At 47.2% G+C, this 23,579-nt stretch overlaps 1 protein-coding gene across 1 annotated transcript in view; it reads right to left on the bottom strand.

The window, feature by feature from the left end:
- Window positions 1-359: 359 nt before the first annotated feature.
- The window catches only part of LOC144824529 (uncharacterized), a 635,171-nt gene continuing 611,951 nt past the window's right edge, over window positions 360-23,579 (bottom strand). Inside the window, exon 18 of the mRNA XM_078683590.1 lies at window positions 360-825. The gene's annotated coding sequence lies outside the window, so the exon portion shown is untranslated. The remainder of the gene's footprint in view (window positions 826-23,579) is intronic.

Raw genomic sequence — 23,579 nt, 5'->3', positions numbered from 1 at the left:
CCAGCAGCACATCTGCCTTTCAGCATGGCTGAAAGTCACTGAAAGAAGTGCCATGATGTGGACAGCACACACCACGGCATATCACTTTTTGTGTTAGGAGGGGCAAGACACCAAACTCAACATGAGGGGCTAACATCCTGTGGTACTGGACTTTCAGCCACAATAAAGAATACAACACATATCCTGCCTGTATTATTGTTTAGTTGGCGGAATCACTCACCATCTTGGCAATGCTCGCTAGGAGTCCAAAGGAGGCCAAGAAACAACGACTATCAACGCAGCTGAGGTACATGCACATATATTAAACAGAGATCCAAAAATGCGAAAACAAAATAAATATTCAAATTTTTATTGTCAATATTAGGTACAAAATAATTTAAAGTGTATGGTCACATCTGTAAATGCTTATATATAGATAGATAAAGACAGATAATAGAAAGCATACACCAAGAAGGAGAATAAAATAAATAAAAATCACAACCTCTAGTCAAAACATCCACACATACCCCATTCTAACAACATCCAATAGACACATTCTAAAAAACAACAATAGATATAAAGGTCTGGAGAACCAGAACCTATGCAGTATTCAGAAGAGCCTAAGATAGTAATAATTCTGTTGGAATAATTATGATATGATAAATCTCGATGTCCTGAGTTAGTGCTCTTTCCCAGTAACATATTGGATTATTAACAAAACAATGACTGTATACAGCGGTCCTATCTTGATGGTCTCCAGAGCTTGCGCTCACACGTGTTTCACCTTCTTCATGGGGCTAAAAGCATAAGGTGATCAGAGGGTCTTGGTGTCAACATTTGAAGGTACTGAAATAGTAAAAAAGTATACGTATCATTAGAGAGGTTGCTTGACTCCAAAAATAGAAACAGCTAAAACAAGCATTTGCAATGCAATAGGTCTCGCATTAGGAAAGTTTGAGCTATTGGTATTGTAAATGGCAAAGTTTTTATATATGTTTTTTTTTAAATAGCTAAATTAATAGCTTTGTCATTTACAATGCGAATAGTTTTAACTTTCGCAAATGTGATACCTATAGCATTTGTAATGCAATATGTTTTGTATTTACATGACTTAGATGTATTGATATTACAAATAACAATGGCGTTTCGGTAAATACAGATTTTGACAAGGGTGCAGGGGGTGTCACTTTGACACCCTCTAGCACCCCCAAAAAAGATTCGGGTGCCATGTGGCAGGCATACCTGCCCTAAGGGCAGGTCTGCCTGTCATATGGCACAGGTGTGCATGCACACATGTGCATGCACACCGGAATCGGTATTTTACCATCAAATATATTTGATGGTAAAATACAGATTCGGTAAGGGTTGTGGGACTCAGAAGAGTCCCACCTACATATCGAAATTAACGATTAGGTAAAAATACCGATTCGGTATTTTACAGATTCGGTAAATTTACCGATCGGTAAATTTACCGATTCTGTAAAATATGTGGCCCTACATACCATTTTGTATATACCGGTCGGTAACGGCCGAAAATACCGATTTTCGGCCGTTACCGACCGACCTACATCCGGCCCTATGTTCAGTGTATTTTTTTGTCTGGCCTACACACCAACCAGTCAGACCAGCCCATTAAGCTTTGCCATGTTGACCTACAGAACAGTCCGACACTGAGAGTGTGATAGTGTCTGATGTTGCTGCTCACCACTTATGTAATGCACAGTTAGGAGGGTGAATGATGTGAAGATGGTGTGTCCGGTGCAGCTGGATAGGATTAAGTGACTATATTCTGGGTGGGAGCCTGTCCAACAGGGTTTACGAGTTAGCTAATTCGAGCCTCTGGCAGAGGAGTGTGGTAACCCATATAGAATTAATAGGTGTGATGGAAGTAAACATCTGGGATACCTACAGTTACTTTCCTGAAGTTTATAGGCTATATCTTATTCTATGGGTGGTATAACTTCAATTAAGGGGGTACGATAACTTTAGCAATCCACTCGTTTCAGGACCCATCCTGCCCTGACTCCTGCTGCCGCTGCTTTGCTGCACCCCTGGCTTTTATCCTGGCCGTGGGGAGCCCGGCGATCTGGTGTTTTTCACCACGCCCGGCCTGCCTGCCGGGTGCCTTCTTGCAACATGTCGGCCTCCGTGTGCTGAACTAGGACCCCTGCATTCCGCGTCCCGAGCCTGCTGTGGTCGCTTCTGGCCTTTTGTCCTGGTGGAGGTGACCCCCAAAGCTGCGGCGACTGGCGTCGGATTGTGGACCCCCTGGAGAGACGCCCGCCGTGCCGTCCTCACCCCGCCCGGCTGGACCTCTGCATCTGCAGCCGTTGCCAGTCATCCCTGCATGCTGACGCTAAGCTGCCCTGCCTGATTGGGTGCTGGAACCATTGCTGGAGATGGCGGGAGCAATTTGAGGCTTCACCCCGACTCTCCTGCGGTGCTGCTGTGGTGCCGGCTGCCGTTTTTGGGCAGCGGGAGGCCTGGGGCGACAGTGGCATGAGGCCTGGCACATACCCTCGAGGCTGCGTGATTGGGGTTGCGGTGCTCGACAAGCCAGGGACCTGGTGAGTGGCGGCGGCAGGGGGCTGGGACTGTCTTGTGAAAGGCCCCCCCACGTGCGGACTGCCTGCTCTGGAGGTGATTGGGAGTTGGGGGGTGGGGGGGCGGTTGGATTCCAGTTTGTGGTTCACAACTATGAATACAGCCGACACTTTCCCGAATACAAATGGAAATAACAGGTCCTCTGGTGATAGTGTTGCATCTCTGACAAAGGCCAACAAGACTACAAAGGGAGCAGTGGCTGCCCCATTTCATAGTACCACAGCTAGAGCACATCTTTTAAATTGCCTTCTGGGACTTGTAGTGCCTCATTCAAAAGTAAAACTACCACTATCAAGATGCAAAGTATCCAAGTAAGGCTAGCTGAACTCCCCAGGCCTGTAATGTTGGCTGTTGTGGTGGAAGAGATTATCTCTTCAGCTTCATAGTGGCCGGCTATTAAAACTAAGTACCTAAAAAGCACATACATAGTCAAATATTAATACAAACAAAGATTCCACCAAATGTATACATTTGATACAATTATCACCCATCTCTTCAAATATGAATCTCTCAGATGTGTATAATGTGTAATTCATAGCCATCACTTCAATCGTGGCATACCTGGCTCGGTATAAGGATGCACTGGTGTTAACTAGATGCCCAGGGCGGTGAAAGACATGGCGCTTAAAGCACAGATTTAGTGAGCTATAGATCTCGATATATTCTAAACTTCAAGTAATTGCTTTTCTGAACCAACACACGAGGCAGAGCCGATCCTTCTTGAAAGTCTGCTTTTACAAATGCCATATGAAAACATAAAAAGTTAATCTCACTGTAAGAATATTGCTCTTCCGCGACAATAGAGCTTAGAGTAATTGTGGAAACCAGGAACAAAACGTCCCCCTCCCTCCCGCCCCCCTCCACTAGGTCTCTGCACGAGAATACGCATTTGCAGCGGATATGTGCGGTAGCCACAAAGTGGACCCACGTCAGCCGTGGCATGTTTAGGCACACCTGGGTGTTTAGCCACTGCCCTTGCATTCTGGGACGTGTAGTTCCACGTTTAACAAAGTTGTAATACGCTGGAAAAACAAAGCATTAGAAAGGGAAGCTGGTTGAAAAGCCAGTACTCGCTCACGGTGTCACGCCTGACGAGGGGCCATCTGGCAGCTAGAGAGCACTATTCATCCTATGGCACGGTTTTGGCCCGTGCTGAGACCGAATCAGTAAATCTAACAGACTCCCTTGGGTCTGTGGAGATCAAAGGCACGTGATGCTTGTGTATTAGAGTTAATGCACACCTAGAGTTTTAAAAAAAGATGCTCAATCGCTTATGCATTCAGACGGGCTCCTGGGCTGCAATCGCCCTACTCACACACAGCTGAGGAGCACGTGGGAAAGTACAAGCACTTTCACCTGAGTACGAGGCGCGCCTGCCTGTGCTCGCTTCACGTGGGTGTGTACTCATGCTGCGGGGACACTGGTCTGAAGTGCCGCTCATGCACGAGGCAGTAAACGCAAAGCGCCTAGTGTCCTGCCAGTTGGCACCATCTGCTGGTGAATGTTTACCTTCGCTCTGCCCCGCCCCCTCCCTGAAAGTAAAGCCCCTCCGTGCTCCCTGCGCACGTGGTCCAGGACAGACCTTAACGCCACTCAGTGCTCGGGCAGAAAACTCCAGCGACGCCACAGACGTCCCACTGACTGAAAACACTCTCACGAAGCGCCCGGAAGCTGCTCTACTGGACAGCGCGGTTTAATGAAGCTAAACGCGACTGTATTCTTGACCCCCTCATCAATAAAGATGATGATAGGGCGGAAAAAATACAGGAGCAGAGCAAAAACGGAGAATTATGACCCAAAATAAAGTGGCATTTGAAAGGGTGGCGTAAGCTGACACGTCCCTTTGTCTAGGAATGCCCTGGAATGTTTTTTGTCCAGAGGACGGCGCTGCCCACGGTGCAATTGTATACACAAGAAGGAGGGGGCGGGGGTCACATCTGCGGAGAGCCGGCGCTGTCCACAAAGGACGCCTTATTTAACTCCAGGTCTCTTCCCAGTGAACTCCCCATCACTGAAGGCGTGAAGACACCGAGCGAGAAGAATTGAGTGTTAAGAACAAAAAACTAAAACAAGCTACTAACAAGACAGTTTGCCTGTTTCAAACTTCGTCCTGGATGACGGTAGAAGCTCAACCCGCTCCCGCTGCCCGTCCCTGAAGTGTTGTGTACCTGGGTCTGCTGTCCTCGGCACCCCTCGGCTCCCGCACCCGGCGCACGTTCATGCTGGCATTACCGAGGCTCGGCGTCTCGGATTTGACCTCGTGAGCGCGACTCTGCCATGCGCTTAGGAAAACGAAACCTAAGAGCCACATGCGCGCTCACAAGGTCAAATCCGAGAGCCACGACGGAAAGCGCGTGCACCTCCCCAGTCCCAGCGCGTGCACCCCCCCATATACAAATACTAAAAGTATACTAAAGTATACACGAGGTCGGTTCGCTACGCTCGACCTAAAAACTAACAGTAAGTGAAGTGTAGAAAGAGGCATACAGTGCTTAAGAGTTAAGACCTGGAAAAAGAGGCAGGGAGAAGAAAAAGATTGCGACAAACACAGATGAACCTTGGTGTCAGGAGTATGAATCTCAGAAGGCAAAACATGACTCAGCATTCAATCCCCAAGATAAAAAGAAGACATAGAGATACCATGTGAATAATAATGAAAAAGTGTATGTGCTATATAGTCAAAGATCAGACCAATAGCCCCCTCTTCAGAAATGGAAATGAAACCTCCTTGTGGGCCTGCGATACGGCACAAAGGCAGACTGAAGGATCGCAGAAACGAAAGGAATACTTACCTGTCAAGTAAAGGGGACTAAACAAATAAAGGAGCCATGCTGAACAGCAGATATGCTGCTAGGGAACATGGCTAAAAGACATTCACATTGACAATGCCAATAACTCGGGCATTGCCAAGACCTATTGGCTATGCCAATGGTTGTTCCTTGTTGCTGTTTTCTTTGGAGGTTGAATTTGTCAAATTTAATGCAGAGGCTGTCTGTCATTGGCCCTACCCCCTCATGACATTAACTCTCTTGACTGTTCCTTTTTCTGTTACACCCAATTTATGAAACACCAGTGTAAACTATTTTATTTGCTGGATTGTACTGTGCCTACTGTTGTGCAAAGCTGAGTCGAGTTCCTGCTTGATCCAGGCGTTGGTGGGATGGGAAACGTCTTTCTTGCTTCATGCAAAGTACAATGGATTATCTGAGTTATAGGTGATTAGCCAAGATATATCTGGTGAGTAGCGCCTGGGAGAATTCCTCTATCAGCGAATGTGTATGTCTACATCTGCCACGCAGTACACAGATTACCCAGAGTACAATTGTCAAACCAATAGGTCTGTCTACAAAATATATATTAAAAGGGTAAAAAAAGCACTTATATTGCGGGCATACCCGCAGTCTAGACGTTGGTAAGTTTGTATCCCCCTTGCTCCTACTATGATATACGAAGTACTGTATTACTGGTGTTTTCCCCTGTCTGGCTGTATGCAATGCTCTTCAGCAACCACATGGTGTCAGGGCAGCACTATACATGAATTGGACTGACGAAGAATTACTTCTTGGCTTTAATGATACCACTCTATTTTTTGTGTGTATAATTTAGCCTCCCCAAGATGGAATGTTTGTCAATCAAAGAGAGGTAGGTTTGTGTTTGTGTTTGCTTGTGGCCCCTCTGACTGGCTTCTTCAGCATGTATAATTTCTAACTGTAAGATCGTATGACAAGCGGTTCCAAGAGCGCTGTCTTTGCTTCTATTTTGTCAAAAAATGTATTGTTGGGTAATGTCCCTTATAGAAGCCTTCATTGTATCCCAGACTATAATGAGGGAAGCAGAACCTTTATTTTCTTGAAATAAATCTATGATGTTTCTTTTAATTAATGAGATATATTCCACATCTGCCAACAGATATCGCGGAAACGAGAATAGCAGTGTTTGCTTGTTGGCCACATCTAGCTGAAATGAAAATAAGATATGGTTGTGATCTGAAGTAATCCTAGGTCATACCTCCACATCTGCTGAGTCCAAGATCGCCCGCAGAGACCGCACCAATGGAGTAGGAAGTCGACTCGCCATCAGCCACAAGATCACCCTCAAGGTTTCGACCAACTCTGACGACACCCTCAGCACCGCCGAACACCTGCACTTCCAGATCCACACTGACCCCAGCACCACCCTCAGAGATACGCTGATCTACAGAACCCCGGCCTCAGTTCAGTGACTCCATCACCAACCTCGTCAGCACGCACGCCCTCGCCTCCACGGACTACATCCTCCTTGGAGACATGAACTTCCACCCCGAGAACAACAACGACACCAACTCCACCACCCTGACCGACAACCTTGCCAACTTCGGACTCAGACAGCTCATCACTGTGCCCACCCACTCCGCCGGCCACAAGCTTGACCCCATCTTCCTAAGCCCCCATGTCTCCTTCAGCCACATCACCAAACTCCACTGGACCGACCATCGCTGCATCCACTTCACCTTCCAGAAATGTACCACCGCACCCAACAGGTCCCCCGCCGCAGCTGGAGCAAAATCACCAAAGACCAGCTAAACACCACCCTCGCCCGATGCCCACCCGCCGACCCCACCGACACCGCCATTAGCAACCTCAGGCGTTGGATCGACGACTGTGCCAACACCCTCGACCCATTCAAGAAACCCTCCAACAGACACACCATCAAGAATGCCAGCTGGTTCTCCGCAGAACTCCAGACCTCCAAACAAACCTGCTGAAAACTAGAGAAGAAATGGCACCGCGATCAGACACCAGAGAACCAAGAAGCCCACAAGAACCCAATGCGCCAATACCATCACCTCATCAGAGCCGCCAAAAGGACAACACCCAAGGACCGCCTCGACAACAACGCACACAACAGCAAAGAGCTCTTCAACATCGTGAAGGAACTCTCCAACCCCAGCTCCAACACCAATGACATCCCACCATCGCAAGACCTGTGCAACTCCCTTGCCACCGTCTTCCACCACAAGATCGCCAACATCCATGACAGCTTCGACAACCTGACCACCCCAACAACCAAGGACACCTCAGACTCCACAGCCACCACCCACAGCGACCCCCTGCTCACCTGGACCCGCATCAACGACGACAACACCATCAAGATCATGAACACCATCTACTCCGGCTCCCCGTCAGACCCATGCCCACACCACATCTTCAACAAAGCCAGCGTCACCATCGCACCCCATCTCTGCAAGGCCATCAACATCTCCTTTGAGGACCGTGACCTTCCTGGAGAGCTGGAAGCACGCCGAGATCAACGCCTTGCTCAAGAAACCCAAGGCGGACCCGAGAGACCTCAAGAACTTCCGGCCCATCTCTCTGCTCCCGTTCCCGGCAAAGGTCATCGAGAAAGCCGTCAACAAACAGCTGACCCGCTACCTCGAGGAGAACAACATCCTGGACCCGTCCCAGTCCAGATTCCGCAGCAACCACAGCACCGAAACCGCCCTCATCACCGCCACCAACGACATCAGGGCCGCGGCCCTCATCCTCCTAGACCTATCAGCTGCCTTCAACACTGTCCGCCACTGCACCCTACGCAAATGCCTCCACAACGCAGGGATCCGAGACAAGGCTCTGAAATGGACCACCTACTTCCTCTCCGGCAGAACCCAGAGCGTCCTCCTCCCCCCTTTCTAGTCCGAGGCCTCCAAGATCTGCGGCGTATCCCAAGGATCATCCCTCAGCCCGACATTGTTCAACATCAACATGGCCCCGCTCGCCCCGTCGCCAAACTGCACAACCTCAACATCGTCTCCTACGCCGACGACACACAGCTGATCCTCTCCCTCACCAAGGAACCCCTCACTGCCAAAACCAACCTCCAAGAAGGAATGAAAGCCATCGCCAAATGGATGAAGAACAGTCGTCTGAAGCTGAACTAGAACAAGATGGAGGTTATCATCCTCAGCTCCACCCCCTCAGCCTGGGACGATTCCTGGTGGCCGACCGCCCTGTGAGCAGGACCGACACCCAACTGGGGTTCATCCTCGACTCAGCACTCTGCATGACCAAGCAAGTCAACGCTATCTCACCCTCCTTCTTCAACACCCTCTGCATGCTCCGGAAGATCTACAGGTGGATCCCAACTGACACAAGAAGAACAGTCACCCAGGCCCTCGTCAGCAGCAGGCTGGACTACGGAAACACCCTCTATGCAGGAGCCCCGGCCAAACTGCTGAAACGACTGCAAAGCATACAGAATGCCTCGGCCCGCCTGATCCTCGACATCTCTTGACACAGCTACATCACACCCCACCTGAGAGACCTGCACTGGCTGCCCGTCAACAAGAGGATCACCTTCAAACTCCTCACCCATGCACACAAGGCACTCCACGACACCGGACCAGCATACCTCAACAGACGACTCATCATCTACACCCCGAACCACCAGGTCCGCTCGGTCGACCACGCTCTCGCTACCGTCCCCGCATCCGAAGAGCGAACGACGGCGGCAGATTGTTCTCCTACCTCGCCGCCAAGACCTGGAACACACACTCCCCATCCTCCTACGGCAGACCCAAGACCTACTTACCTTCAGGAGATTACTCAAGACCTGGCTCTTTGAGGAGTAGCAGCACCCCCTTTCCCCCCCAGTGTCTTGAGACCCTCAAGGGGATGTAGTGCGCTTTACAAATTTCATGATTGATTGATTGAAAATCTTATTATTTGCAAAGATCATGTCTATCCTGGAGTAGTGCCTATGTGGGGTGCTATAATATGTATAACCGGGCTCAGTTGAAAATAGTGTCCACCATGCATCCCTGAGACAATACAGGCGAGCCATCTCTAATATCGAAGCCCTCACTTTCCCCATTCTTACTAAAGCACGTTGATTAGTGGAGTCTGAGGTAGAGTCCATAATACAGTTAAAATCGCCCATAACTAATAACTCCCTTTGCCATTTCAATACTTCTGTTAATGTATCAAAGAGTTCAGAGTAATCAGAATTAGGCGCATAAATGGAACATAGCACATATTTAGTGTCCTTAATTAAGACCTGTAGGATTGCCCATGTTCCCTTCTGATCTATCCAAAGTACAATTGTCAAACCAATTGGTCTTTCTTAATAATCTATATTAAAAGGGTAAAAAAGCACTTACATTACAGGCTTACCCGCAGACTAGTCGTTAGCATGTTTGCACCCCAGCCTCCAACCCCCCTCCGCTCCATATACCATACGTGAAGTACTGTATTACTGGTGTTTTAATTTGCTTTGTTCTCATTGGTTACAACTGTCTAGCTAAATGCAATGCTCTTCAGCAACCACATGGTGTCAGGGCAGCACTATATATGAATTGGGATGGCGAACAATTACTTCTTTGCTTTAAGTGGCTTTAATGATACCACTCACCTCATTTATTTTCGACCATTAAGTTTTTATGTGATCAAAAGCCTTCCGTCATTTTTTTCAACGGATTATCAAATGGAATAGCATTTTTTTCATTATCAAAAAGATGTCATGGAAATGTTGCTGGTGAGTAAGCTACTGGGCCTGAAGAAGGAAAAAAAGAATATTAAATAGAAGACATATTATACGCCTTTTAATGTCGTGAAATATATTGTGTGTTTTGTTAAATAATATGTGTGTGTGGTTAAGCAGTATATGCAGGGTGTGTGGTATTTCAGTGGGCTGGGTAGTATGTGTCTGGTGCAGTGAAGCATTACACAGTATTCACTCCATTTCCTTTATTCATTAAAACATAGCAGTGTTTTCTGCATGGGGTTTATCTCTTTCCCAGCCGCACATGGAATGCTCCTTTTACGTGGTTTTGTAAATCACATTTAAGGACTTGTGACGATTTGCGTCATGCACAGGCAACGAAAGTCTTTAATAAGTCTGGGTTCCAATATGCAGCTCTCATGTTCATTAACGAATGGATTATATATGGACAATTATATTTGTTATGTAATGTAAAAAGTATTTGTAGACCACAACTACTGCTCAGGAAATGGGCTTCTAGTTGCTTTCAAAGAAATTTAGAGAAAGTGGGGCCTATTTATGGCATTTTGGCGTAGAGCAGCGCAGCAAGGCACCTCCGGCACTGCCCTATGACAAAGTGAAAGGGTAGGACTGCACCGTATTTGAGCAATACGGTATTTCTGTCCTTTCTCCCTGTTCTGGCGACCTTTCGGCAGCCTACCACCAACGTAGGCACCCTTGCACCATGGTGCAAGGGTGCCTCTGTTGCATGCAGGATTTATTTTGTGCAGGAATGTGTACCTTCCTGCACAAAAACAATCCTAAGAGGCATTCTCCTCTTTCTATGTGAGCTGCAGAATGCAGCACACATAGAAAGAAGACAAATCCTAGAGAAATAAACATATTTCTCCTTGTTGTGCCTTACCTTGGTGGACGTACGGATTGAGCGCTTCGGCAGGTTTACATCACTTTGTAAATCGGGGGCAGCATCAAATTCCATGGGTGTTGCGTGGGAAAACCTCCATCAACGCCCATGGAACGCCTCCTGAGCACAGAGAAAGGCAACGCAGCGATTTGCGCTGGGTTGCCTTACTCATGATTTATGAGGCCACTCATAGCCACGCAGGGTGGCTTTGCGTGGCTTCATAAATTGAAGTGAGAGCCATGCGTCATGCATGTATAACTTTACGTGTTGCAAAAAATGACAAAGGGCTCTCGTAAATCAGCCCTAAATGTTTCCTGGTTATGTGTTCAAGTCGCAGTGGATTGCCAATGTGAGAAATATCCTCCTACAGTAAGGTTTGAACCATGATCCTATGAGTACCGCCAGAGCTCCAGGGCTATAACCAATTCCAAATACTAGGAGTATATACATTGTGAAAGTGTAAATGCTGTATATGACACACTGCTGAGTCCCGAACACGTCACACAAGATTTACGCGGGAGAATATCTTTGTATATTAAGTTTTACTCCACAAGCTGTTACATCTTACCCAGCTTGTAACCTAGCCACACGTTGCTATTAATGAAGCTGTGGAAGATAACTCTTGCTATTTTCACCCTTTATTGAACGTTTATGTGCAGCTTGCTGTAACCAAGCTTTGTGCCACATGGGATTTAATCCTGTAAGGCGACTGTAAAATTGTGTCAGAGTATAGTAATAGAGATAATTAAATTTGGTACAGACAAGTACATTTACAACTGTTAAATGTAAGAGATAAGAGATTTTACTGATTTAGGCCCACAGAAATTCCTGGCATATATATGTATATTATATGGGATATATTTTATGGACTTTTTGTGTTTACTGTTATACTGACGCTGTTTAATAACTGTGCAGGGAAAAAGATATGCTTATTTATGACATTGAATTTGTAACTATGTATTGGGTGCATCTAAAATGTTGTTTTACGGAACATTGAAACAACAGAACTGAAGGTAGTAAGATATTGTCTCTGATGATCTCAGGGACCTAGTGGTGCAAAGTATATTTCTACCAGTCCTTACAGAAGCACCACAGACCACCTCCAATCCGTCAATCTGGACTGCTGGTAGCACGGCAGGTGTCTTGACCGTTCTGTGGTGGAGCACCACTTACACTGGTCTGAACTTGGTAAATTGATGGCTGGCTTCCTGATTTCCTTTCAGAAAGTTTCCTGTGTAGCTGCTCACATAAGGTGTGTTTCTCAGATGAGTTCCCTCTTGAAAGGTGTAGGCATGCTTCTCTCCGGGGAGCCTTGCAGGCGTTGTCCTTCAACAGCATTCAAGAAACCTCCGTCAAAGTCAATGCTGAGCCCTGCTTCAGCATGCCAGTGAATGGGAGGACTATGCTTCTCGGCTTCAATTGAAGTACTGGCTACAAAGACAACAGCTCTAACTTTATCAACACTCATGTCTGACAGAAGACAACATCTCTCTCTATCCCTCCTATAAGAGCAGTCACTCAGCCCCAGGAAATCCTTCAAGAAATAGAAGAATGGAAGATAAGGTCTCCCTGTATGTTGATGGCATCCTCATATACATCAGTAACAGTTATGAATGGGGTTTCTGGCTGGCTAGGGTATGCACCTAAGCCAGGCAAAACCCACCACTCTAGTCAGGGTAAGTCAGATAAACACCGAAGATAACCTGTGCTCACCCTAGGCTCTGGTAGCTTGGCGCAGAGCAGGCAGACTTATCTAAAGAGGCAATGTGTAAAGTATTAGTGCAATACAAAGATTACAGTAACACAGCAAAAACACGACAAAACGACTCCACACCAGTTTAGAAAATAGATTATCTTTATCTGATTAAAATATGGCCAAAACAACAAATATCGTATTAAGATTGTCCAAGTTATGACCCCTTCTTTAAAGGCAGGAAAACCCCTGCACTTATACTCGGGGCTCTACGGTAATCTTCTCCCGCTAAATATAATCCCCATCAAGGATCGAAGGAAGATTTATGGGTCAGAGCGGGAGAGTAGGACTGCAAAGGTTTTGGGGATAAGGTGCTGGTGGAATGTCCTCGTGCCCCAAGAGCTGCTGGTGTGAAAGTCCTCACCCGTGCCGGACACTGGTGAGTTCAGCGGCCTGCAAGCGCAGTGCAGCTAGGGAATTAGGCGGGTCCTGGTGGTCACAGTACCTTAGTTTATCCAAAGCGGTGCATAGCATACAAGCTGCCCGTGTCACGATCTCTTACCTGGAGCTACAGCGAGTCGTCTCTATGCAACGCTGATATTTGGTGAGGAGGCGCATCAGCCTCCTGTAGTTGTGGTTAGAGCCGGGCTGTCGCTAGACTGGTCCCTGCCTGCCTATCAACAAAGTCTTTGATGGCTCTGAGACTTCCGGAACAGGGGGCAAACCAACAAGCCCATGGAGTTACTTAGGTGTGGTGAGGTTGTAGAGGGCAATTTCAGTTCTCCCTCACTGCAGAGTTCGCAACCTCCTCTGTTGTTTTGGCCTGCTGCCTGCTAAGTGGCAGTCTCTCCTGGAAGCACATCAATTAGGAGGCAGCAGGCCAACACAGCAAAGCAAGTGGCAAAGTGGCAATCCCTCCTGGCAGCACAGCTCCTCTCCTTGGCAGAGTCTCCTTAGGACCCAAACGTGAACTGAATTGGGAGTGCTAGGGGTCCAGTACTTATACCTAAATGTGCCTGAGACATCAAAGAGGCCTTTAACCTCGCAAGGTCCCTGCCCTATCTTCCCTAGCTCCGGAAGCACTACAGGGGAGTATGCAGCTCTTTGTGTGGGGAAAGGCACAGCCCTATTCAGGTGCCAGTGTCAACTCCTCCCTCCCAGTCTACCTCAGGAAGACCTATCAGCTGTGATGGGTCATCAGGATGCAAATGTCACACACCATCAACCTTTGTGTGACTGTCTGGAGGGAATGCACAAAGCCCAGCTGTCGCCCTAACCCAGACGTGTATTCAGAGACAGACAGAGGCACAGAATGGTTAAAGTGAGAAAATGCTAGCTTTCTAAAAGTAAACCATGAAAAAGGGGGATTGGGTCAATATAAGTCAGTCTAACAGGAGCTTTAAGTGAGTTTATTTAGAAAAATATTTGCTTCCGCAGGGCAGGTCAATTTAGAACTGAGGTACATTTGTATAGTTCATTGCACAAATTGTTTGTGGTATAACATGTGATTAGTTTTGTCTTTATAGTCTGTGGGTGAATTGTATTTTAAAGTATATTCATGATATATTCTTTTCTTGCTTTTGTGTATGACAATTTGAAACAAAAAAACCTAAAATAAATAAGTGTTACTGACTGTAAGAAAAAATAAGTTGTGATTGCGCCTATTGAGTAGTGGGCTCACAAAGAAAACTAAGTGTGTATTTAAGCACAGTCAGTATTGGCATTTGTTGAATTTTCTAAAAGTAGCATTTTCAGACCTGCAATTTAAAAATCAACTTTACTAAAATGTGTGTTTTAAATTGTGAGTAAAGAGACAGCAAACTCCAATTTGCTATCTGCTCCCAATGAGAAATTACACTTAAAAGATGTTCTAAGGCAATCCCCTGTTACCATATTGGAGAGATAGGCTTTGCAGTAGTGAAAAATAAATGTAGCAGTTTTTCACTACCAGGATATATATAACTCAAAAGTAAGGGCCAGATGTAGAAGCCCGAATACCGGTCGGTAACGGCCGATTTCGGCGGTTACCGACCGGTATTTGGTTTTTCAGATGTAGGGCATGTAATTGTAAGAATCGGTAATTTTACCGATTCGGTAAATATACCGATTCTCTAAAATACCGAATCTGTATATTTACCGAATCGGTAAATCCATATGTAGCTGACACTCCTGAGAGTGCCACAGGCCCTTAAGAGTCGGTATTTTACCACACAATCCTATTGTGTGGTAAAATACTGAATTCAGGTGTGCATGCACATCTGTGCATGCACACCTGTGCAATGTGACACACAGACATGCCCTTAGGGCATGTATGTGTGCCACATGTCACACAAGCCTGTACTTGGGGTGCTAGAGGGTGTCAAAATGACACCCCCTGCACCCTTGCAGGATTCGATATTTACCGATTCGGTAAATACCGAATCGGTATTGCCCATTGATTCTTATGGGCTTCAAGGCCCATAGGAATCAATGGGCAATACCGATTCGGTATTTACAGAATCGGTAAGTACCGAATCTTACAGATTCGGTATTCCTGAATTCGGAATTACCTAAATCTGCCCCCTTCCCATTTACAGACTCTTAAATACCGAATCGGTAAAATTCGGTATTTAAGAGTCTGCAAATGGGAATTACCCACATCTAGCCCCAAATGTCCAACTTTTTAAATACACTGCTCCCGGCCCATGGAGCAACCTAGGACCTACCTTAGGGGTGACTTACATGAAATAAAAAGAAAGGGTGGGTCCTGGCAAGTAGGTTAACTTGCTAGGTCGAAATAACAGTTTAAACTGTACACACATGCTCTGCAATGGCAGGCCTGAGCCATGTTTAATGTGTTACTGAGTGGGTTACACAATCAGTGCTGCAGGTCCAGTAGTACCATTTAATTTACAGGCCCTGGGCACAAATAGTGCACTTTACTAGGGAATTTATGCAAATTAAATATTCCAATTGTAGATAAGCCAATGTTACAATTTTTTTGAGAATAAAGCATATGCACTTCGGCACTGGTTAGTAGTGGTAAAATGCCCAGAATCTTAAAGCCAGCAAAAATGAAGTCGGCAAAACAGGCGGTCAGGAGGAAAAAAGTCAGGGGAAACCACGCCAAGGATGCCAGGTCTAACACGTGTACCCACAGGTGAAGTTGGGGAGAGCTACCCAACCCTTTAGGAGTTCTCTTCACTAAGGCAGAAGAACCTGGAGAGGTCTGTGCCAAGACTGTGTTCCACCGCAAAGTTCGTTCCCTGTTGGGAGATGCACCACCTCAACAGTTACATTAACTATTTGAGGGGCCTGTGTTCTGCCTGAACCTGGAACTGAGTGCCAAACAGGTATGCCCTTAGCTTCTTCAGCGCCCAGACCACAGCAAAGTCTTCCCTCTCAATCCCGTTCCACCTCTGTTCCCTGGGAAGTAGCCTCCTACTGATGATGGCTACAGGCTGATCCAAGCCCTCTTCATTTATCTGTGAGAGCACAGCCCCTATGCCATGCTCTGAGGCATCCGTCTGCACAACAAACTCTTGATAGAAATTGGGTGCCTTGAGTACAGGTACAGTGCTCATGGCTTCTTGCAGGGCGTGAAAAGCTTTCTGGAATTCCTGTCTAGATCACCTGACGTGGCTGCTTCTTAGAAGTCACCTCTGTCAAGGGGGCAGCAATGGAACCATACCCCTTAATGAATCTCCTGTAATTACCAGTGAGGTCTTAATCTTGGGCTGCAAGGGCTGCACCTTGTTGCCTCCTACTTAGTGTCCCAAGAAGACCACACAACGCTGCCCTATCTGGCAATTACTGGTCTTGATAGTTAGGCCTGCGTCCTTCATCGCCTGAAGCACTTCCTGTAGGTGGTTCAAATGGTCCTCCCAACTGGAGCTGAAGAATGAAATGTCATCTAAGTGGGTGGCACTACAGTTCTCCAACCCAGCCAGGACCTGATTGACCAGCCTCTGGAAGGTGACAAAGGCATTCTTCAAACCAAAATACATAACATGGACCTGAAAGTGCCCTTCTGTAGTTGAGAATGTGGACCTCTCTTTAGCCCCCTCACTCAAGGCAATCTGCCAGTACCCAGACATTAAGTTAAATGTGCTGGGAAACTTTGCAGCTCCAAGCCAATCTGTGAGCCTCATGGGTTCAGGTAGACCCAAAGTCATGCCCTTAAGGGTACGGTTGAACCTTTCAACCAACCCATTGGTTTGGGGTGGTGAACTTACAGGTAACACCACACTCCTGCCACATGGCCTTCATGTAGTTGGACATGAAGTAGGTACTCCGGTCAGATACCACTGCCTTGGGGAACCCCACCCAGGTAAATATCCCCATCAGTGCTCTGGCTGTGACAGGTGCAGTCACTGTCCTGCCTTCAGGTACCGGGTGGCATGGTCTACCAAGACCAGAATGAATCTGTTGCTCATGGCTGTCTTGGGATCCAGAGGTGCCACAATGTGAAATCCAACATGCTTAAAAGCTGTACTAACAACAAGGAAAGGTTGTAGGTGGGCCTTGCACCTCCCCCCTGACTTGCCACTTTCTTGCAGGTAGGACAGGACCTACAGAACGTATCTGAGGCCTTCCTCATTTTAGGCCAGTAAAAATGGGTGACAAGCCTGTTCAAGGTCTTGCCTTGGTCCAAATGACCCGCCAGTCCACATCATGAGCCAGACCCAGTAGGAATGTCATAACGCACTGGGGTACCACCAACACATGTGTTGCACCAGCCTTGGGAACCTTAGGCTCACAATACAGGAGATAATTCTCTGAGTAAATCATGTGCTGTCCAGAGGCGTCACCAACTTCCTGGGCCTCAGCCCGCAGCTGAAGACCCACAAGAGTAGGGCACTCTTTCTGCTCCTTGCAGAACTCTTCCCTGGAGGGACCCCCTTCCTGCTGCCAATTGGTCAGCTCAGGCAAGTTCCCCAGTTCAGCTACATGTTCCCCTGTAGATAGGGGTGCATCCCCCTCAGGTTCCTCCTCCTTCCGGGCAATGGGAATTTCAGGCATGGGTTTCCTGCACCCCGTGACCTTCATCATTTTGACAGTCTCCTGGGCCATTGTTCGAGGCTCTAGGTCCTTCTGACCACCCTCACGAGCTGCCAAGGACTGTGTGGTCAGGCACACCCACTCAGATAACCCCATCATCTCCAAGTGTGATCCAGATGGTGTGCTCCAGGTCATTGCCCAGCAGACAATGCATAGGCATGCACAAGTTCACAGCAACCTTCAGCAGACCCAAGGACCCCTTCACCCATTAAAGGAAACCAGAGCCACAGGGTAGTGGCTGTCACAGTTGTCAGCAGCAACACTTTGGTGGAACATGTTAGGGACTACCTGCTCTGAATATACCAGATGACACCTGACGATAGACATGATGGCTCCTGTGTATCTCAGAGCCTCCACTCTCAGCCTAGTGATGGACATCCACTCACTGTTCTTTCTAGTATTGTCAGGCATGTGGGTTCTCTGTGCCATCTCTCCATCACCCAGAGACACTAGGGTTAACTGTACACTCTCCCCAGCACTATCTAGGGCCATCTCCTCTCCAAGCGCTACACTAGCCAACCCCAGTGACTGCCCTCCGATGTGGGTCTATGCTCGCTTGGGATACTTGGCATCCCCTTTGTTGTGCCCTTCCTGCTGGCACTCATATCACTTCACCGGAGCCTTCCCTGCAGGCTTATTGGCAGGGAACCATTTCTTTTTCTCATCAGCGGAATGGGAACCCTACCCTCAGAACTATGTTGGGGAACTTTAGATAACTCCTTGTTCTTTTTGTCCCCCCCCTTCTTCTGTTTCTGACCTTGCCCACTCATGTCGTGATCCCCCCCATATACATTCCTATGGACCCTGGTGCTGACCCAGCAGTTTGCCTCCTTAGGTCAGTCAGCTTACTATCAACAAAGTGTTGGCGCAAATCTGAAAAATAATAACTCAACAAATACTCTGTTGCAAACAAATTATACAGCCCCAGATAATCTTTCACCTCACTGCCCTTCACCCAACCATCCATTGCCTTCCAAAAGATTCCACACAATCCACCCAGGTCTGTTGGGAAACCTTCTGGTTATCTCTGAACATTTGTCTTAAGTTCTCTGGGATCAGACCAAACTTCCTGATTAGGGCCTCCTCCATGGGGAGATACCTCATCCTGTCACTCCCTTCTAGCGCCAGTAGAGTGCCCCTCCGCTCACTAGGGATATGTCTCCACAAACTAGATCCCCAATCTGCCTCAGGGACTTTGTGCATATGCTGGGCAATTGTGTACGCCTCAAAGCATCTGTAAGTAGTCTCCCACCACAAAATCAGACACCAGACCTTTTGATATGTGAACCCACCTGTCAGAGGTCATGGAAAAATTGCTGCCACCATCACTGCTGGACTCCACCTTTCTGGCTTTGATGTCCAGCTCTCTCAGGCTCACCTCCTGTGCCAACATAATTTTTTTCTCTTCAGTAGCCAATCTTTTTTGGCTCTCCTCCATCTCCATTGCAAGCATTTTCTCCTCTAAGGCTTTCTCCTTTTCTAATTTGAGCCAGTTCCACTTTAAATGTTCTCTCCTCCCGTCTGTCCTCCAGCTCCTCTGGGACAGGCCTTTGGATGACACACTGCTACCTGCCATGGAAGGGGACCGTCGTTCCTGGGAGTAAGTTGCTCTCCTCCCCCACAGATAACAGCCCAAAACTTCTTCTCAGAACCTGCATCCACATCCAGCTCCTCCTCAGCCACACCCTCCTCTGGGCTCTCATTTAATGCAGCATGGGTGTCTGCACAGGCTCTCAGTGCCGTGTGTAGCTCCACCTTCCTGGTGGTGCTCATTACAGGATGCACTAATCACTTGCAGAAGTCCTTAAGCTGGGCTACAGTGTAACCCTAAAGTTTGGCCAGTTCAAACTCCATTCCTTTAGGCTTAAAAGCAGAACCACCAATCGGAGACATGATTTAGAGTCAAAAGCAAAAATGTCAATCAGGGAGAATTGAAAAATTAAAAAATGCCAATTGAAGAGCGTAGACTAAAATGGTAATGGAGATCAGAGACAACTAATTCGAGTTTGTCTAGATGTGAATAGTAGTGTACACCAAATTACTGTAAGGTACTGCACAAACACAAACCATATCCTCACTGTTGATCACTAGTGCTAGAAATGGGGTTTCTGGCTGGCTAGGGAATGCACCTAAGCCAGGTAGAACCCACCACTCTAGTCAAGGTAAGTCTGATACACACCTAAGATATCCTGTGTTCACCCTCTGGTAGTTTGGTGCAAAGCAGTCGGGCTTATGTAAAGAGGCAATGTGTAAAGTATTTGTGCAATACAAGGATTAAAGTAACATAGCGAAAACACCACAAAATAACTCCGTGCCCCAAGTGTTGGCAATGTGAAATTCCTCACCTGGGTCGGACACTGGTGAGTTCAGCCGCCTGTGAGTGCAGTGCAGCTAGGGTGACCAGGCGGGTCCTGGCGGTCACAGTACCTTGATTTATATTTGAACTGTTGTGTATCAGGTGGGCAGCCGATGTCGCAATCTCCTCCCTGGAGCCATGGCGAGTTGTCTTCCCGCTGCACTGATCTTTGGCGAGCAGGCGCAGCAGCCTCCTGCAGTTGCGATTGAGGGCGGGGCTGTTGCGCTGCCGCTAGACTGGTCTCTGCCTGCAGGTTGGCAGGGACGTGGGTTCTTTAGGAGCTCACAAAGTGCTCCTGGGTTTGGAGGTTGAAAAGTCACCCGGCTTGGGGACGGGCTGGGTTTGCATGGACTGGCCACACTAGGCTGAGTTTGGGCACAGAGGCGGTACTCATGAAGTACAGCTACGGCGATCTCCCCTAGGCAGGGCAGAAAGATTGTAGTTGTCCTACAACACAGACATATGCACAGACAGCAGCAAAACACTTATTCTGTTTAAATATCTGCACATCATTTAATACATCAGAGAGAAACTGTGGAAACTGGACCTGGATCCGCCCCTCATGTTTAAGTTCCCTAGAGGAAATAGGTGATTTCTTATACTCGACCTGGCAATGCCTGGTACGTCAGAGGTTCTGCAAAGCAGTGTAGAAAACCCAATCCGATATTGTGCTAATCTTCATTACCCACACCAGGAAAATGATACTCTTAAATGTTTTTGACAAAATTGATATCAGAAGATATCAACAAATAGGTGTTGGTGAGTCTGGAGTTGATTATTGCCAAGCTGAATATTGTGCAGACATGGAGGGTGATGGTGCCCACGAATTTGATAAGTGGAGAGAGGGGTTTTTGGAAAAACAAATGTACGAAATAATTGATATCCCAAGAAACATGATTGCATCTGGGGGGTGGGGGTCGGTGGAACTATTCGAGACAGCTGATTCTGCTGTTACTGGAGGTCTGTGATTGAAAGTAATGCTGCATTATTCTGTGTTGGATACATTGGAGAGCCTGCCTGAGACTCTCATCTTGAGAGATAGCTGCATCCAACTGCATTCACTCTGTTTGAATTGCAAATGGTAATAAAAATGGTCTATAAGAAAAGAATGAGGGAAATGTGCAGGCGGCATTGCTTCATAGTGCCAAATTCAAGCCCTTCAAGTCTTGTGAAGGGACGAGTCCTCTCACTGGGACTCTGAGGGGGACATTGGGATTCAAATCCTACCAGTTGGCAGAGACGTGACAAGCTAGACTCGAGAGAAGGGAGGCAATGTGCATTGTATTTGTAGGACAATCCTCACCTTCTAATAGAGGATAAAGGTGGATAGGACTCTGGTAAGAGAAATCCAGGGTCTCCGATGGACTGTTGCAAGAAGCCCGGGTAGGGAGGTGGGGGTCAGGGGCTCCAGGTACTTCCCCTGGAGAGGCCAGGGGGAAGGACCTGCTACCTCTAGTGCCAAGAATCCCAGGTTCTCCCTGACGCTGGACAGCACGTAAACAAGCGCTTCTGTTGCAGGATGTTTACTCCAGCATGTCTTCCTCCTCCTGAGCAAAGGATGCAGATACTATGGAGTATGCACAACACACCCGAACCAGTCAATGGACGACACGCTTTCCCCTTTGCTGTAAAGACTGTAAACAGGAGCTAGTGAGAACACGAAGACCCATGCTGCTCCAGATTTGGAAGCCTCTGTTTATGGCCCTTTACAAGGACAAAGGAACAAAGGACAAATGATGAAGAGCTTCCCTCTCTTGGCATGATGCTTAACCCGCATGCAGCTACTCGCTCTCAGCCTTTCTTCTCTCTCCCTCGCCTCCTTGCATGTGCCCTTTTGTACTTTTTACCTTGTATAATATGGAGATGTTTACACTCAGACAAACCCAGGCAAACACGTCTCATTATATACTTAACCCCGGTGAACTGTGCGGGAGCAGTATTTGTCCTGGCCAACGTCAGGGGTTCCTGCTGCCACCGTCCTCGCTCAGACATGTACACAGCATCTGAGTAACACAGAGAACACCCACACAGCCAGTGCCAGCTGGACTCACTCCCCAGTGGCATGCTGCTATCAGGATTCACGAGCATCAGTACAATCCTGGGACATCTGAGCTCATCATTGGTACCTGGGACTTTCCGCCTGACTCAAAATGTGCCTTATCCTTCCCCCTGCTCCCCATCCAGGATTTCATCACAGTATTTGTAGGGTGAATAATGGGGTGAGTAGTGTGGGTAAGCAGACCGGGCGATAGACCCTGCAGTTCTGGAGGTGACAAATCATTCAAGTACTAGGAGGTTGCTTGGAGTTTCACCCATCATTTCACATGAAGTGAAAACCTGGGGTGCCGAATGAGTAACTTGTCTTGGTGAAACCTAAAGCCAGAACTGGATGGGCTGTTAAATTGGACTATTTTGTTGTCAAATTCCTACACCTCACCTGTGCTCCCACCTCTGCATGGTTTTATCTTACTCCTCGTGTACAGGAGATGTAGCAAACACATTGAAAATCATTTGTACTCCCATCTGGAGACTACTATTACGAAAGCAAAGAATTCCTTAAACCCAGAATGATAGGGATGATGGATGAAGTTTAATTGGCTCGTCTAAATAACACCTTGGTACCCGACTGCTTGAGTGTGCTCTCCAGCCATTGCGATCTATTTTGATGCCACTGTGACAAACCCTGGAGCAGTTCTCTATGCTCCGCTGTCAGTAGAAGCAGAAGTTCACTCAATTTTTAGCTCATCAATTTCCTGTCTCCCTCATACATACTTGTTTGATATGACTGGAAATCATTACTGGCAAACCTCACATTATCATCACACTGGTTTGTCACAACTCTGGCTGCACTGATTGCAGATAGTATTAAATCAGGCACTTCATGTGGAACACCAAGAGACCCTGGGAGGGAGACCTGCGACGGTATCAGTCACAAAGACCCCTTTGGTGCTATGGAATGCTTGATGTCACAAAATATAATGTGATGTCACAGACATGTGTGGTGTCAGAGAAAAATGTGATGTAGCAATATTGTTACGTTAGAAAACATTACTGTGAAGGCAGATAATTCTATTGTGATGTGAGGGTAAGTGAGTCCTATTATTAGAGCCCCTCATAATCTGTTGCATCTGATCTTCTGAGATCAGTACCACAAAGATCAAAGATACCGCTGTCTTTCTGATGTCTTACATGCCCTGTGATGATTTCATGGCCTTATATGTTGCTTGTTTACTGTTATTCGTTGCCATTCTCTGTAAAGCGCTTTGCCGCCTTTTGCCCAACGCAGTCAGGAAATCCTATTGTGGTCTTATGGAATTATTTGAAATGTCATAGAATCCTACTGGGGTGCTAGGCATTTTTGTGTCATCCGGGAAATATTTTGTTAAATAAGTGGGTTATTTGGTTGTCTGCAGTGGCATTACGCAAAATGATTGGTCCCCCCGGCAGAATATGATGAGGGGCCCATATCACCTATTCTTCAGAACCCCCTGAAAGGTAGGTGATCCTCTCAGACCCGCCACTCCCCA

This window comes from Lissotriton helveticus, chromosome 3_1 (genome assembly GCF_964261635.1).
Source record: "Lissotriton helveticus chromosome 3_1, aLisHel1.1, whole genome shotgun sequence".
NCBI lineage: Eukaryota > Metazoa > Chordata > Amphibia > Caudata > Salamandridae > Lissotriton > Lissotriton helveticus.
This window is presented reverse-complemented; position numbering and strand designations above follow the sequence as displayed.